Source organism: Protopterus annectens, chromosome 2.part2 (genome assembly GCF_019279795.1).
Source record: "Protopterus annectens isolate FY-2018-M chromosome 2.part2, PAN1.0, whole genome shotgun sequence".
Taxonomy (NCBI): Eukaryota; Metazoa; Chordata; order Ceratodontiformes; family Protopteridae; genus Protopterus; species Protopterus annectens.
The window spans coordinates 791,902,878-791,917,807 of record NC_056730.1 but is presented as its reverse complement, the minus strand read 5'-3'; positions in this window follow the sequence as shown (position 1 = coordinate 791,917,807).

Genomic DNA, 14,930 nt, shown 5'->3' with positions numbered 1-14,930 from the left:
GATTACTTACCAGTAAGGTCATCTTGGAAACACTGAAATCCTCTTTTGCTCCCCATATAAAAATGGTAAGAAGTTTACATGTCATACTGCATACAGCTTGTTCTCCTTGAACTAGTCTTTTTTCTAAGTTTTCTTCTTTCCATTGATCATATAAAGTCTTCTCAATCATATTCTCAAGCTTAAAGAATAAATATGCCTTTCAGAGAAACAAAAGAACAAGGAATAAAAAACTACTCCATAGTCTTAAATGTATAGAATAAGCATGATTGTTAGACAAAGAAAAGTACAAGAGCAAAAATAAAAAAAAACAAAAATCATTCTGCATGGATAATGGAAAATCCATGAAGGAATGAAAAATTATCTCCTCAGTACTTTCATCAGTTAATATAAATATCTGTGAAATTGTCTGCTCCTTCATTCTTTGCTCAGTAGATGTCTAGGGTCTATATTATATAAATGAAGGAGTAAAATCTCGACTTATCTTTGATCAGTGGTGGCTGGTGACTTTAAATCAAAGAAGGGCTGCAGGAGACAGCTGAATGGGTGGGGTCAATGGGAAGGGGTGCGGCCAATTAGAAAGAGGAGGGGCTATGCTCAAAACCGCAAAAACTGTAACTTTAATTAAATACGCTGCCCTGGGTGCCAAACCATCATTATGAGAGTCCAATCAAGACAACATGAAGTGTAGAAGAAAATAATATTTCAGTGCATTGGCTGCATGACAGCTTACTTAATATCTAGATGGAAACAAAAAGGTTGTGAGGCATGAAAAAATAAATTACTTTTTAAATACATTACAGGAATGCCAGTCAAAATCAAGTATAAGAAAAACAAGCAGCACTCAACTCAAACCACTTCTCCTTGTACTGCAGTTCTAATTATAATTTATATTCAACTTTATTAAAGTATCAAGTAACATGCTGAAAGTAGCAATTTCTGTGATACCCCCACTTGTACAAATGTTTCTTATCCAAAAAAGACCTGCTGCCTGACAACAACTATCTACTTGTTTCATGGGGAAAACATGACAAAAGTAAAAAATGAAAAGCAAACAAGAAACAAGCTCAAGATACATTGCTTAAAGGATTACTGTACAGGTAATGGACCACACATGATAGACTGGCATTCTGTTTGGTTTACAGGTAAAGCCTGCAAAGATGACTGCAAGTCTCCAACAAATGTAATGAGCTTCTTAAAATAATGTAATGGCTTATACATTATCTAGTTATGTAAGTATTCTCTGCATGGCAACAACAGAAAGGCTTTCAATGTTGGCAATTCTTTAACAGTATGCTTATTAAAGCTTACTTGCATCTTACAATCTCAGACAAGCTTACCTGATGGTTATTAAAGCATTGCTACTTAAACACAGAGCAACAGGCACTTTCTGAGTAATAATAAGCATAAATCAATAGTATAAAAATATGACAGAAACCAGAACATTCTGCAAAATCAAGGACAGAATAAAAGTAGCACTCGTGTCTACCTTGGATGGGGGGATACTCTGCACATTTACACTGCATAACTGCTCCTTGCCTTGCTTGGACACATCCAGAGTCACTACATGGGGGAGTGGGTGCAACAAGTATGTCACAATTTGAAATGTCCCTGGCTGACTGTGATGGCCCTGACACATTTGACATACCTCTCAACCTCAGAACACGAAATATGGACAGAGCCATACATAGAAGTGGGACAAAGGCCCAAAAATAAGGACAATTTTTAAATATTGCTCTTATAAACTTAGAAAGATAATAGAATAGGTCTTGCATTAGTATGAATTTTCTGAATGGTATGAAATCTGAAACTCAAATGTCTGTCATTATTTTCTAACTTCAGTCTTTAATGCTTTGCCACTAATTTGCCAAAAAAAAAAAACACAATGTTATGAAAAATGGACCAAAAATGTGATGCAAAAATATAAAATAGCCACACAATACAGTTGGGAACCTGTCAAAGAAGGGACACTTTGTTTTAATATTAGTACTGCTAACTTGAGCAGCTGGCAAAATAAAAGAATCTACATGCATTTCTGAAGTAAAAGTAATCTATAACTCTGATTATTACAGTTATTTCTTAATTGTAAGCCATCCACATTTTCTTCCAAAATTGCCATTTTGCGGCAGGATTATTAGGGTGAGAGCATCATTTTGAGCCAAAATCGGGGACATTTGAGAGGTTTGGATATGCATAATTCTATAAAGCAGTTTATTTGCACGTACTTCTCAACCTGTTAATGCAGGAAATCTGGACAAGGCAAAATATACTGAGGGGACATATAAACAGTACTCTAAATTGTCATATAAACTGAGACAATTGATAGAGTAACAGGTCTTGCTTTAGCATGCATTTTTCTGTAGGTTATGAAGTCTGAAACTCAGTGTCTGTCATTATTTAGTGACTTAATTCCTAAATTATTTGCCAGAAAACCACACATTTTATGAGGAACAAGCCAAAAATAATTAAGCAAAAATATATTCATTATGTGAAAATCTGGACAGTTGAGAGGTATAGTTCAGCAGGGGCTGTCTTTGAGTTTGCCACCCTTCTCCCTCACAAAATCATGGTCAAATGGACCCCCCCCCCGCAGTCATTCCAATGAACCACTACTTGGCTATTTCACCCCATTTACCATTAACACTAATGTGCATACTCCTTTACTTCTACGATGACTTAGACTTCATTTGAAAGTTTTATTTTGCATTTTACAGCACAAACACTAAGACATCTGCTAAATAAAGCAATGCAATCTCACAGTGAAAACAGACTTAGCATTAAAACTTCTCTGCCCTTTAAACTCACCTTCATTGAAACAGCATTGAAACCCACATTCAAAGAAAATACATATTGCCAGAGCTAGATAAAGATTAACTTTGGGCTGTTTTCAGATCATAGGCCCCTTGCACACGAAACATACACATGGTCCTTGATACACCTTCCTGATTGTAGTAAATTATATTCCTTGTACAATATAGTACATATACCTTGTACAATATAGTTAGAGGACATTTTAAATTTGTTTTGAACATTTTTCCAGTAAACAATGAAACAAAATGCATGCACCAATAATGACAAAATTACCCAATTCAGAACATTTTTCCAGTAAACAATGAAACAAAATACATGCATCAATAACGACAAAACTGCCCAATTCAGAACATTTCTATCATAAAAGTTTACTCAAACATCTACAGTCTACCAGTATCAGTAAATACGCACAATCTCTGAAGAAGTAAAAGTCATCTAAATAATTCCACATTAAAGAAATCTGTAACTAATGAAGAGGTTGCTGCTAGCAAACAACTTTATATTTCATTGTTTCATCTACAAATAAAGTGCCTGTTGCCTTTGAGGAATAAATTGCCTAAGTTGCATTAAAAAAAAAGATAAGCTAGTAATATTGCAATAGGGAATGGATGGCAAACTGATAACAAGCTCATAGTTACTAGGTGTCTTCACCAAGAAGGACTGCAGCATCCACCCCCTTTACAATACAGTACAGTATTAACCATGCATCTACCTACTGTGGGAGTAGAACCCAAAGCCTTTTGCATCAAAAGCAAGTACACTACCTATTGTGCTATTAACAATGCAAGGCGACACGGCATAAGCAGAACTAAACATTTGCTCCCCTGCAGCTCTCAGCTTCTTGTAAAATCTGCTTGACACTCAGCTGTATCTCTGAACTTTGCAGCAACAGAAATCTGGAAAAAGTCAAAATTTGGAGGGGGGGAGGGGCAAAAGACCAAAAAACAGGGACACATTCTAAACATTGCTTGTATAATATTGGAAAGTTGTTAGAATAAAATGCTGTGTTGCTACCATACATTTCACTGCCAAGTATTAACCCAGGACCCTGTGTAAAACAGTCAGATCAACATACCACTATGCCAAATCATCTGTTTTATGAAAGAAAGGAAGACTGAAACTTAAACGGCTACCATTTAGTGAATTCAGTTCTCAACATAGCTGTCAAGATCTTAGCACAAAACACCTGAACAAAGACAATAATGGGGGATTACAGCCCCCAAACATATTCAGTGAGTTCAGTTATCACCATAGCTCTCAACCTTGGCACAAAAAGCCTGGACGAAGCCAATAATGGGGGAATACAGTCCAAAAATAGGGACAAATTTCAAATATTCATTGTGGACACCAGAACAAACCCACACAAACACTGGAAGGACATGCAGACCCCACACAGAAGGCACCCCAGCCAAAAATCAAACCAGACAACCTGTAGCTCTCAGGCAACAATGCTACCACTGCACCACTGGCTGTGTTAAGAAACAAAAATACAGAAACCACAAATTTTATGAGGAACAGAACAAATATGAGGCAAAAATCTGCAAAGGTTTTACAAATGGTGGTGGATAGGGAATTCAGACTCTTGCCACTTGGGCTCAAGGTACAGGGTTCAAGCCTTATTCTCTACCCACTACCATGTAGCAACTGGGGCATTATACACACACACAACCTGAGACAAACAAGTCACCAGATCCAGACCCAAGATGGAAATCTGTCCTAGTAGAACCCACTAAACCTATCCATCCCACAGGAGCACCAGCCTTATCATCCTATACTTCCAGCAAGAGCTTCAGCCTGCCTGCATATGTTGCAGTCCAATCCCCCTTCCAGTCTATGCAGTTCTAACTGCATAAACTGCTGGGAAAATTTGGACTTGCATGTTGCCTTTGTAATCCGGACTGCTGGTGAAGACAGTCTGGATTCTGTGTGCATGCTCCAGACCAGTTCACCAGCAGTCCGAATATCAGGAAATGCCTTGCATGCGTGATGTTCCAGGACTTGTGGTTGATTTTTATTTTTTCATTCTTGTTATTTTATTTTCTTTTTGTTTTATTTTCATGTTATACAGCTGGGGGGGGGGGGGATGCAGTCCTGCAGTCCAATAGCACGAGCTGCCCCTGTCATTGATCGACCCGTATTTCTCGAAGTTGCACAACAATGAACGGCCAAATCATCGATTTCTTTCCAAGGGAAATTGGTTGGCCATTCTGTTAAATCTGGCCTTTTCCTGACTGTAGTGCCATCTTGGAATTAGTATATTTAGTTAAGGATGGGTGAGTTGACAGCCTCACACATCAGGTGGTGCGGGCGTGAAGCCCCCCCACTTTTATAGCATTTGTTGTAATGTGGTGTGCGTGTTTTACCGATTTCTTTCCGAATGATTTGGCAGTTCAATATTGTGCAGCTTTGGGAAATAGGGGTCGATCAAATGTAAGTTGAGATTTTACTTCTTCATTTATATAATATAGACCCAATGTCTATCCTGTGTTGATACACCTTCTTGTTTTAGTCAATCAATCTTAAGTTTGTTAATTAATAATGCATATATTACATATATAGCCAATACTGTCTGTAGGCTACAAAAAGGCCAGGACTCAGCCTACAGACTTAATAAAAATACAGGCTGTGACAACCTAAAAATATATTGTCAGTCATATAAACTTTGTCATTAACAGGATACTCTTACTAGAAATACTGTAGAATATAGAAAGCAGCAATTTATGTAACCCCAAATAAATGCTGAAGTTAACTAATGACAATAAAGGCAAAAACATTAAAAATTGAAGTATCTTAGCCCTAAAGGCCCAGTATGAACCTACGTTTTTCACTCATGATTTTCAGTATCAGGCAAGTCTTACAAAACCAGAGCTACCATCCAAACTTGTCAAATTTGCAGAACAGAACAAAACTCACTCCTGTAAACAAAGGTTTGGACCATACTGAAAGTAACACATATAGACCATTCAAAATTCACAGCCAGTGGCTAAAATGATGCAAATAATTCTGTATAACCAATGTCCTATTTACGTGTTACATAGGAACATCCTTATCTCAGAGCAACATGACTTTAGATTTGGCTATGATATGGACACAAAGATAGCCAGATTTACAAATCACATTGACATTAAGTCTAGGTCATGGATTTTGCACAGTAGCAGCAATAGTAAATCAATCTAATGGTTTTGACCTGGTTTATTTCTAGATTGGCTTACTTTGTTTGAATAAGTAAGTCTCATTTGGCATGACCCATTTTCATGTGAGAACATGAATTATTAGATAAATACTGAATAGGGGAATCTAGCCTGGATATTAGGGAACTGTCTCTATTCTTTCTCTGGAGGAAGGCTGTGGAGTACCAGAAGAAGATGGAAGAGGACTAGTCTTTTGGACATTTTGTAAGTGATAAAGCATGTACTGGAGAAAGAAATATTAAGATGCAATCTCCTGTGGAAATTCTCAGGATAAATTAGTTTGCCTAGCCAAATGAATTATTGCTGGGCAAGTGCAAGGATGCAGAACCCTCAGAAAGTACAGGGAGTGCATTTTGAAGTTATACCTTTGAGTGAATCCATAACAGTATTTATATACAGAGTAGTTCTATTGTGAACTACAAAATTCTGATACTGTGAAGGAAGGAGGCTACTTGAGATACACTGAAACACCAAGGGAGGGAACTAAATAATGCAGCTGCAGGTTATGCCTGCAGGAAGAACTGAGATGTAAAAGGTGACACTGCCTCTTCCTGAGAGTGCCTGTTAGAGGAAATGTCAAAATAAACTTGTAAACATGAAATACATTTCTAGAATTCTGCTATAGGATATTAATGAATCCAGACAAATTAACTTGTGTTTTTGTTGGTTTCAGACCACTGGGAGTTATGGCGCAGAAAATAAGATCTATATTTCACATAGCTGATGAGGAACATTTTGACATCTCTTTTGAGTCTTTGACAAATGCCTTAAATTGTCCATCTCTTCTGGCATTGGCATAGAAGGAAAAAAAAACTGTGACTGTAGACAACCAGCCTGAGTCAAATTAGCAGTTTAGGTGCTTATTGACAATGAGAGGAAAGGATGAGTATACCATCGGGGTGGGGGTATGGCGGAGCTGGATGTATACAGCTACAGTCCCTTGGAGTAGATGCAGCATTGAAATGCTCAGTGCACATCCTGGGAGTAGATATTCATCTCATCAAGCCATCAGCTGGTGGTAGTCTTCATTAATGAGTGTACAGGCATGTACAGGAGTATGCATTCACAGGGGGATACAATGTGAATCCCTGTAGTTGTTAAAGTAGCTCATTCCCTGGGTGTGAAATTAGACTGCACAAATGTCATTGTTGCCAAGATACTGGTGATTCTCATGGCTGCCTTTATGGTGGCTACTCTGAATAGATTCCATCCTACCAAAGGTGCAGACATACAGTCAGGCATGTTGGAGTTACATTTTATCCTCAACCACATCATGACAATAAGAGCATTTAAATGTCTTAATCTCACCTCTCAGTGGAAGGCAAAGTGAATCCCTACATTGATGAGTGTAGCTTGACCCATGGTGGGTGGGATTAGGCCACACAAATGTTTTTATTGCCAAAATGCCAGTGAGGGCACAAGTGACTCTAATGGGTGCCTGTATGGTGGCCCCTCTGGACAGGCTTCATCCACTCAAATGGACTTTGTCATTACCTAGCACAAAAGATTGAGCAGGCAGATTTTAATTTGAGGAGGCTTGATGGTCTATGAAGCATAGGGCAAAAATCACCTTGAAAAAAGGCCAGTATCAAAAGGAATGAGAAATGGTGGGACATTTATTGTTTTGGATGACTTTGTGAGTTTACAAAGAAGGGAGGTAGTCAAACAATTTTGCCTGATAGTTTATACACAAAAGACTTTAAACACAACAAATAATTACTGAAGGACTATGAGGAGGCTAAGTTACAAAAAAACATATATCAACTGCAGTGGATTTTAAATTTGTAGAAGGGCAAATGTTGCATCTGCAAATTGTAATACATGTAAATGCTTGCAAAGGGATGGTTATTTATTTTGGATCACATAAACCCTGGCATTTTTGTAGTGAACTGGGGCATTTATCATATAATTGCCAAAAGTGAAGATGTGAGAAATGCAGCGAAGGTGGCACATGGAAAATCAATGCAATATAAAATATACAAAATGTAATGTTACTCAAAATGTTAGGCTGGACTATCCTGGGAGATGAGAGTAGAATTTAGTATGCTGTAAGGAAAGTGAATTGGGGGAGGGGGTGCAGAGAAGGTGATGAACACAGAGAGAAATGAGAAGAAAGTGTGGAATGGTATTCAGATACAGAGTCTGAGGATTTTCAGATTAAAAATTAAGTTAATTTAAGAGATCTAAAGAAATCAGAGTCAGCTCTGGAGAGAACATTTATGGAGTGCAAAGGGAGAAAGGAGAAGCTGAGTTGTCAGAAGATGACATCTATTGAAGGCAGGGTAAAGAAGGCAACAAGAATAGGGAATATGAAAAAAAGCACAATGCCCTACATAAATGAAGATTTTATAACACAATATCTTTAACTTGTACTTCACTTCTCCTCATAAATGCTTTGTCTCTCTTGCCTTAGCTCACTGTCTACATGTTCCATTACTTTTAGACACTAATGCTGTTATGTCCTGTTTGCCTCCTTTATTTATTATATGACAAGAGTCCCTTCTTCTCCTTTTAGAGTTAACTCTAGTATTGCTGGTCTTATATTTCCAGGTAGTTGTGGACTGTCCCCCTCAAAGAATAAATAGTTGCAAGCTTTGCAGAGCAAAAACAACAAGCTACCCTGCAAGAGCTTACAGGCCTTAAAATTAAGCCAGTGTAAAGGTAGTTTACTTATTCTTTTCTGTTACCATCTTTGTCATTCTCTGTTCATAATGATGCCTGTAAACATATGTTTTTTCTCTGCTTGGCTTGTGCTTAGTGGTCTGTTGTTGGCTTTCTTATAGCAGTAGAATCAATGGTAGCCTCTGCTCACCCTCCGCAGCTTCTGTCCCCCCCTCCATCATTAATGGCTAATAGTCTACTCGGTCTTAGAGGCTGCATTTTCAAATTGCTTTTTCCAGCTACTGCATTAGTAGATCTCCTTATTTTCTGTATAGGCAGTTCTATTGGTTTGCCTTTTCCATTTTTTTAGTGCCTTGAGGATAGCTTACTGATAAGTAATGAACAAACAATACATACTTACAGGAAGCTCTTATTTCTTACCTGCACTTTGAAAACAGGCCCAGGCTGGTGCAGTGCATTACTAGGTCACACATTGTTTCTGGTTCCGGATATTGACAGTTGCTATCCATATTACTGAGGTGGGTGATACATGCTCCGTTTGCTCTACTAGCATGATTAACAATTACAATTACCTTACAATAAATCAATATGGAATTAATTAGCCTCCACAAATCACATTTTTTCCCTTAAACCATAATTATCCTCTCAAAGCAATCAGTACCATCACTGCAAAATCACTTTTCCTATCACACCTAGCAGGAAACTTCACCTTATGATATTATCTCCCATTAATTCCATCCCTTACACAAATCCCTCCCTCTCTGTCAATAAGTATTTTTTCTTTAACCCCTCAGCATTCTAGCTCCCCTGACTCACACACTTTTACATCTAATACAAAACCCTCCCTAAATTCCATCTTTGTACTTCTTCAGTTATCAATGTACATCAAGCCATCAGACACAGCTCATTTATACCTAAACTTCTTTGACTCCATCATAATCTAACTCTAATCTCTGTGAAAGCTTTCTTCTTCTATTCTGCATTCCCCTACTTATGCATTCACTGCATCTCCACAAAACCTACTTCCACTCTCTGATGTCCTTCTTCTGCACTCACTACAACAAATTCCCATGCTGATCAGTAGCATCCTCATCTCTGTTACCTCCCATTTCTTTCTCAGCTTACTACATACCACTCCTCCTAACACAAAACAAATATCCCTCACTCTAAGTTATATAACTCCTACACTAAGAGCATTTACGCCTAAAAAATTCTCATTCTCCATAGCATCTCCCCTCCCCTCTTTACACACTCATATCCTCCTACACAAAACTCCTTCAAAGTACATAACCCATTCCTATTTATCGTTAGTACAAAACATAGATATAAACTTAAATACTCCGTCCCTTACTCAACATCTGCCAAGCATTTAACATCCTCTGGTGATACCCACCCAAACCCTGGGCCCACTACTCATCTCTTTACTGTCCCCTGTAATCACCTCAGTACCACCTCTCCTCAGATTAATAGCTCTTATTCTAACAATTGCTCTATCCCCAACTTTAACTTCACGTCATGAACTGCCAAGACATATTCAATAAAATGCAATAACTAAATACTTTGGTTTCACTACACAACCCTAATATATATCTTTAACTGAAACTTGGCCAAAGCCCAACATTAAGTAATGAATACTTCCCTCGGGCCATAACATCTTGTGACTAGACAAACCTCACAAAAAGATGGTGGCGTAACAGATCTGTACAACAAGTCACTATTCCTTTCCCCATTTGCAATTTGATCACCCTCCTTCAAAAGTACTCCTCTCCTCCTTAGAAATGAATGATCAGAAAAATGTCTGTCTTGTCACTGTTTACATTTTCTCAGGCAACAACTGAACTTTAGAGGACCTCCATTCTTGGCTATTCACAAATGTCAACCAAGAAAATGTCACCCTAAGTGGTGTAAATATGAACTGGCAATATGTCTGTGCTCCTAATACTACCTCTGTCATAAATTTATACATCTTCACACAACTCATTGCCTCTCCAATTAGATACATCAAACATTCTAATAAATCTAATCTAGACTGGGCCCTCACATCTGACACAGGTAAAATACCTCCTCTGGTAACCTCCAAAACTAAGGGACCACCTCCCAATCTTTCTTAAAAGATTTCCAAGTTACACTTAAAAGGGTTACCACTATAACACAGCCTACAACTTGGCTCATTTTAACAAAGATATATTTATAGATATACTGAAAGTGTGCAGCTGACATCCATTTAAAACTCTCCCTCTGGGTGAATCAGTTGTATATTTTAATGACACCTTTCTCACTATATTTAACAACTTATCACCAGCCAGACAAAAAGGAGTCAAATTCAGCCCCATTCCTGAGCTCCCAAACACTACTAAACAACTGAGAGTCAGAGGTAAAATCATTGAAACACTGGCTCCATAACAAAACAGAGACTGACCTTAAAAACATTAGACAGCTCTGTAATGGCATCAAAAGTCAATAATATATGATAAAAAGTGTATTAGTCCTCAAAGCAAGATCTCTCTCTTTCCTGTATATGCACCATGTGGTACACTGGACAAAGAGCACCTTTCTGTGCTCTTTGTTTTTGTAGCAGTTATGGGTTTTGCAGGCTCAGGTTGCTAGTCCAAGGCCCGACCCTCCTTGAGGGTGTACCACACGCATTAGCATGCACACGCTCACACCTAGGGCCAATTTAGAGTGTCCAATCCACCTACTGCATGTCTTTGAAATGTGGGAGGAAACCGGAGCACCCAGAGGAAACCCACACAAATGCAGGGAGGACATGCAGACACCACACAGAAGGCACCCCAGCAAAGAATCGAACTGGAGAATCTCTTGCTGTGAGGTGACAACACTAACCACTACATCACTGCACCACCCCAAATCTAGATACACACACTAAAAACCCAAAACAATTCTGATCCTCCATTAGCAATTTGATAAATCCCAGCTGCCCAGTTCAACCAATCCATACTACCACCAGCCATACCAAACCTATCTATAACCAACTCAACTCACACTTCATACACTCTGTCACCTCCCTCATGAACAGCCAGCCATCTAACCCACCTCTCCACTCCTGCAGGACTCTCCTCTAAAATCCCTTTCTTCCACATTAACCAAGTTCCCATTTCCACCATCAAAATAAAAAATACTTCATAAGCTAAAAAACACTCCATTTGTTGCCAATAACCTTCCCTTGTAGTACATTAACATGGCTGCTGACCCTTTAGCTTACTCTCTCACTATCTTCATAACCAGATTTACCTAACTAAGACATCTATGTAGCTATTATCTGAAAAAGATCACTAATTATATCCTTACACAAAGCAAGGAGACTCCATTGAATTTTGTAATTACCTCCCTTTCGCTATCCTTTCTCCATTATCAAAATCCTTGAAAACTATTTAGAGTCCCAATTTCTCAAAGACTTAATAGATAGCAACATCTTCTCTCTTAAACAGCATGGCTTCAGACCACACCATAGTACTACTCCAGATATCATTAATGGCATCCAGCATATCAGCCTCCACAGGGGTTCTGGCAACTTTGTTTCCTCTCTATTCCTCAGTTTATCTAATGATTTTTGCACTGAATTTCATCAAATTCACCTTAGACTATTTTCACTAGACATTAAAACCCCCTCCTTCTCCTGGTTCCATAGCTACCTTTCTAATAGGCTACAGGCAATACAATGGCAGACATTATTATCACCATTCTTTCCCATCTCGCAATGCCAAAAGACTCAGTCTTGGGCCCCTTATTCTATCATTTTTATTGATCACTTTTACTCTGCTAGTAATGACACAACTGTCATTCAGTATGCTGATGATACTACAGTAATAACCACAGCTAAGTTCCTCCAAGAACTTCTGCAAAAGAGTCAAACTGATTTTTTCTTACATAGAAACTTGACTCGATAAGTTTCACCTCCTGCCAAATGCTAAGAAAATCAAGTTATTGATTTCCACATCAAAATCTGTATTCTGTACAAAAAAAAAACAACCTTTCCATTTCCCATAAAACAACACTCCTATCAAACCTACATCCCACACAAGGCTTCTTTGAGTCATTATGAATCATCACCTAAAGTTTGATTTTCAAGTGCAACAATCACAGCAAACACCTTTTAACTAGCAAAGTCAAAAACTATAGCTTCTTTATATCTCCTACCTTCACTGCTATACACTTTCCCATTCTACACCAGCATTCAGCAATCTCTACTAACAAAACTTGAGCAATGCTATAATAAGATAGCTAAATTTCCTACTAGTCAATCTACTAAATCTTATCACTGTCTAGCCTTAAAGAGGCTGGCTACAGGATGACTAGAACAGCCACAGCATCTCTCTATCACTCAGGTAGCAACTGTTCATAATATAATCAGTGAATCAGAAAACTGTCATGCATAGCAAGCCTTAATAGAGCTTTAAACCCCTGAATGCTCACTATAATCTAGGGACAGTTCCTTACTAACTATAAATAAAACCCCACAACTCTGCTTGTCTGCTCCTGTACTCAAATTTTGTCTGCAAAATCTGGAATTCTGTCCATACCAGCATCAAACAACAAACCAGCCTATCCAGATTCAACAACTTGTGAGCCATGAGTCTGAATTTTTTCTATATCGAAAACTGAACATTGAAAACTATTTACATTTCCTCACCCATTCTTTGCTTTCTTCCCTTTTCGTCTCACCTTGTCTCTGCCTTCTCTTTATAACTTGCACACTTTATTTCTCATATTTCTTCTATCCATAAACATAAAATTGTAAATTGACATTTTAAACCTTGCTCTGTATGGCAATTTGTCAAAATGTCTATATTTTATTTATTGTACTTTTTCTCTAGATGCCTTTCAGTAATTGTACATCCATATTGTTACTTCAAGCTTTTTTTTCTGTATTGTATAAACTGTCTATTTTGTTAACTGGAGATATTGTACCTGGGCCTCCTCTGAAAAAAGGCTACCACAGCCCCACTGGACTACTCAAATCAACAAAAGCATTAAGTAATACATGAAAATAATAAATAAATAAATAAGCAAACAAATAAATAAACAAACAAACAAATAAATAGTTTTAGGAAGGATACAACATTGTGATTCTTTACTCAGTGATTAAAGAATATGATGTTGATTGTGTGTGCCCGAAAGACATAAAGTCCAAACGTAAAATTAATAAATTAAAAGTTAATAGTGAATGTGGGTGAAAAAGTAAAATAATCTAGTCATTTGGCCTACAAGAATGCTCAGGTATGGCTTTTCTAACATAAGGTAGAAATAAAATATATTAGATACAAAAGCAATAGAACCAGCAAGGTAATTACTGTGGATTCTTAGTATAAGACATATTACGATTTTTATACTTAAGTCTCTATGAATGAAAATGAGAAAAGGAAAGTATTTAGGAAGATACATATGCAGGGAAATATAGGGTGATTGACATTAAAGGAGACAGCCATTGACGGATATACTTACAAGAGAAGCAATATTACAACCTTACCAGATTATACCTTTGTGAGCTTTTACATACTATAACTGGAGTTGTTGGAGGCCAACAGATCAGGTCATAGAGACGTACTGGAATGGTATAGAAAAGTCAAACATAGTTAGATGAGGACTGATTATAATGATTTGACATAGAATGAAGTAAATGAAACAATGTGTGGGTCATGGAAGGCTCGTATACAATGTTGGAATTGTAGCAGAGTTGGGTAGGGTGGTGGCAGATATGACAAACATAACTCATGTAGGTTCAAATCCAGTGGAAAAAACTAAGGATAAATATAACAAATCACCCATAAGGGGAGAAGAAGGATTGCATAATGCTATAGAAATGAATTTGTAAGACACATGCAGAAAGTGCACTGATATTTGCATAAGTTATGTAAGAATGGAAAATTATGCAAAGAACATGTTTTTTTTTGTTACAATATGGTAGGAAGAAGAACCTACTTAGTGAGCAATAAGTTGAGAAATATTCAGAGAAAAGATGTTCTTCATATTAATTAATGCTGGAGTAGCTTTAGCTATATGGGTTATATTCTACCAAAGATATAATAGCTGGCCAGCTTCCAAAGCTTCAGAGCACATTCCATGTAACCAAACTGTCAATCAGCTCAAACTGAGCTGATTAAAAGACAGTTTGGGGGCGCAAAGCCTTTCAGATATTTACTGCTGCTGAAGAATATGCTCCTCTGAGGGTTTTTAGGATTGATGGTCAGATTGCGCTTTTCTTTGTCAAGCAGATTAGTTCAATTTGACTGAAAAAACCCTCCACTTTCTTAAATTTTGTCAACGTTAAATTATCTTCCATTTCAAGAA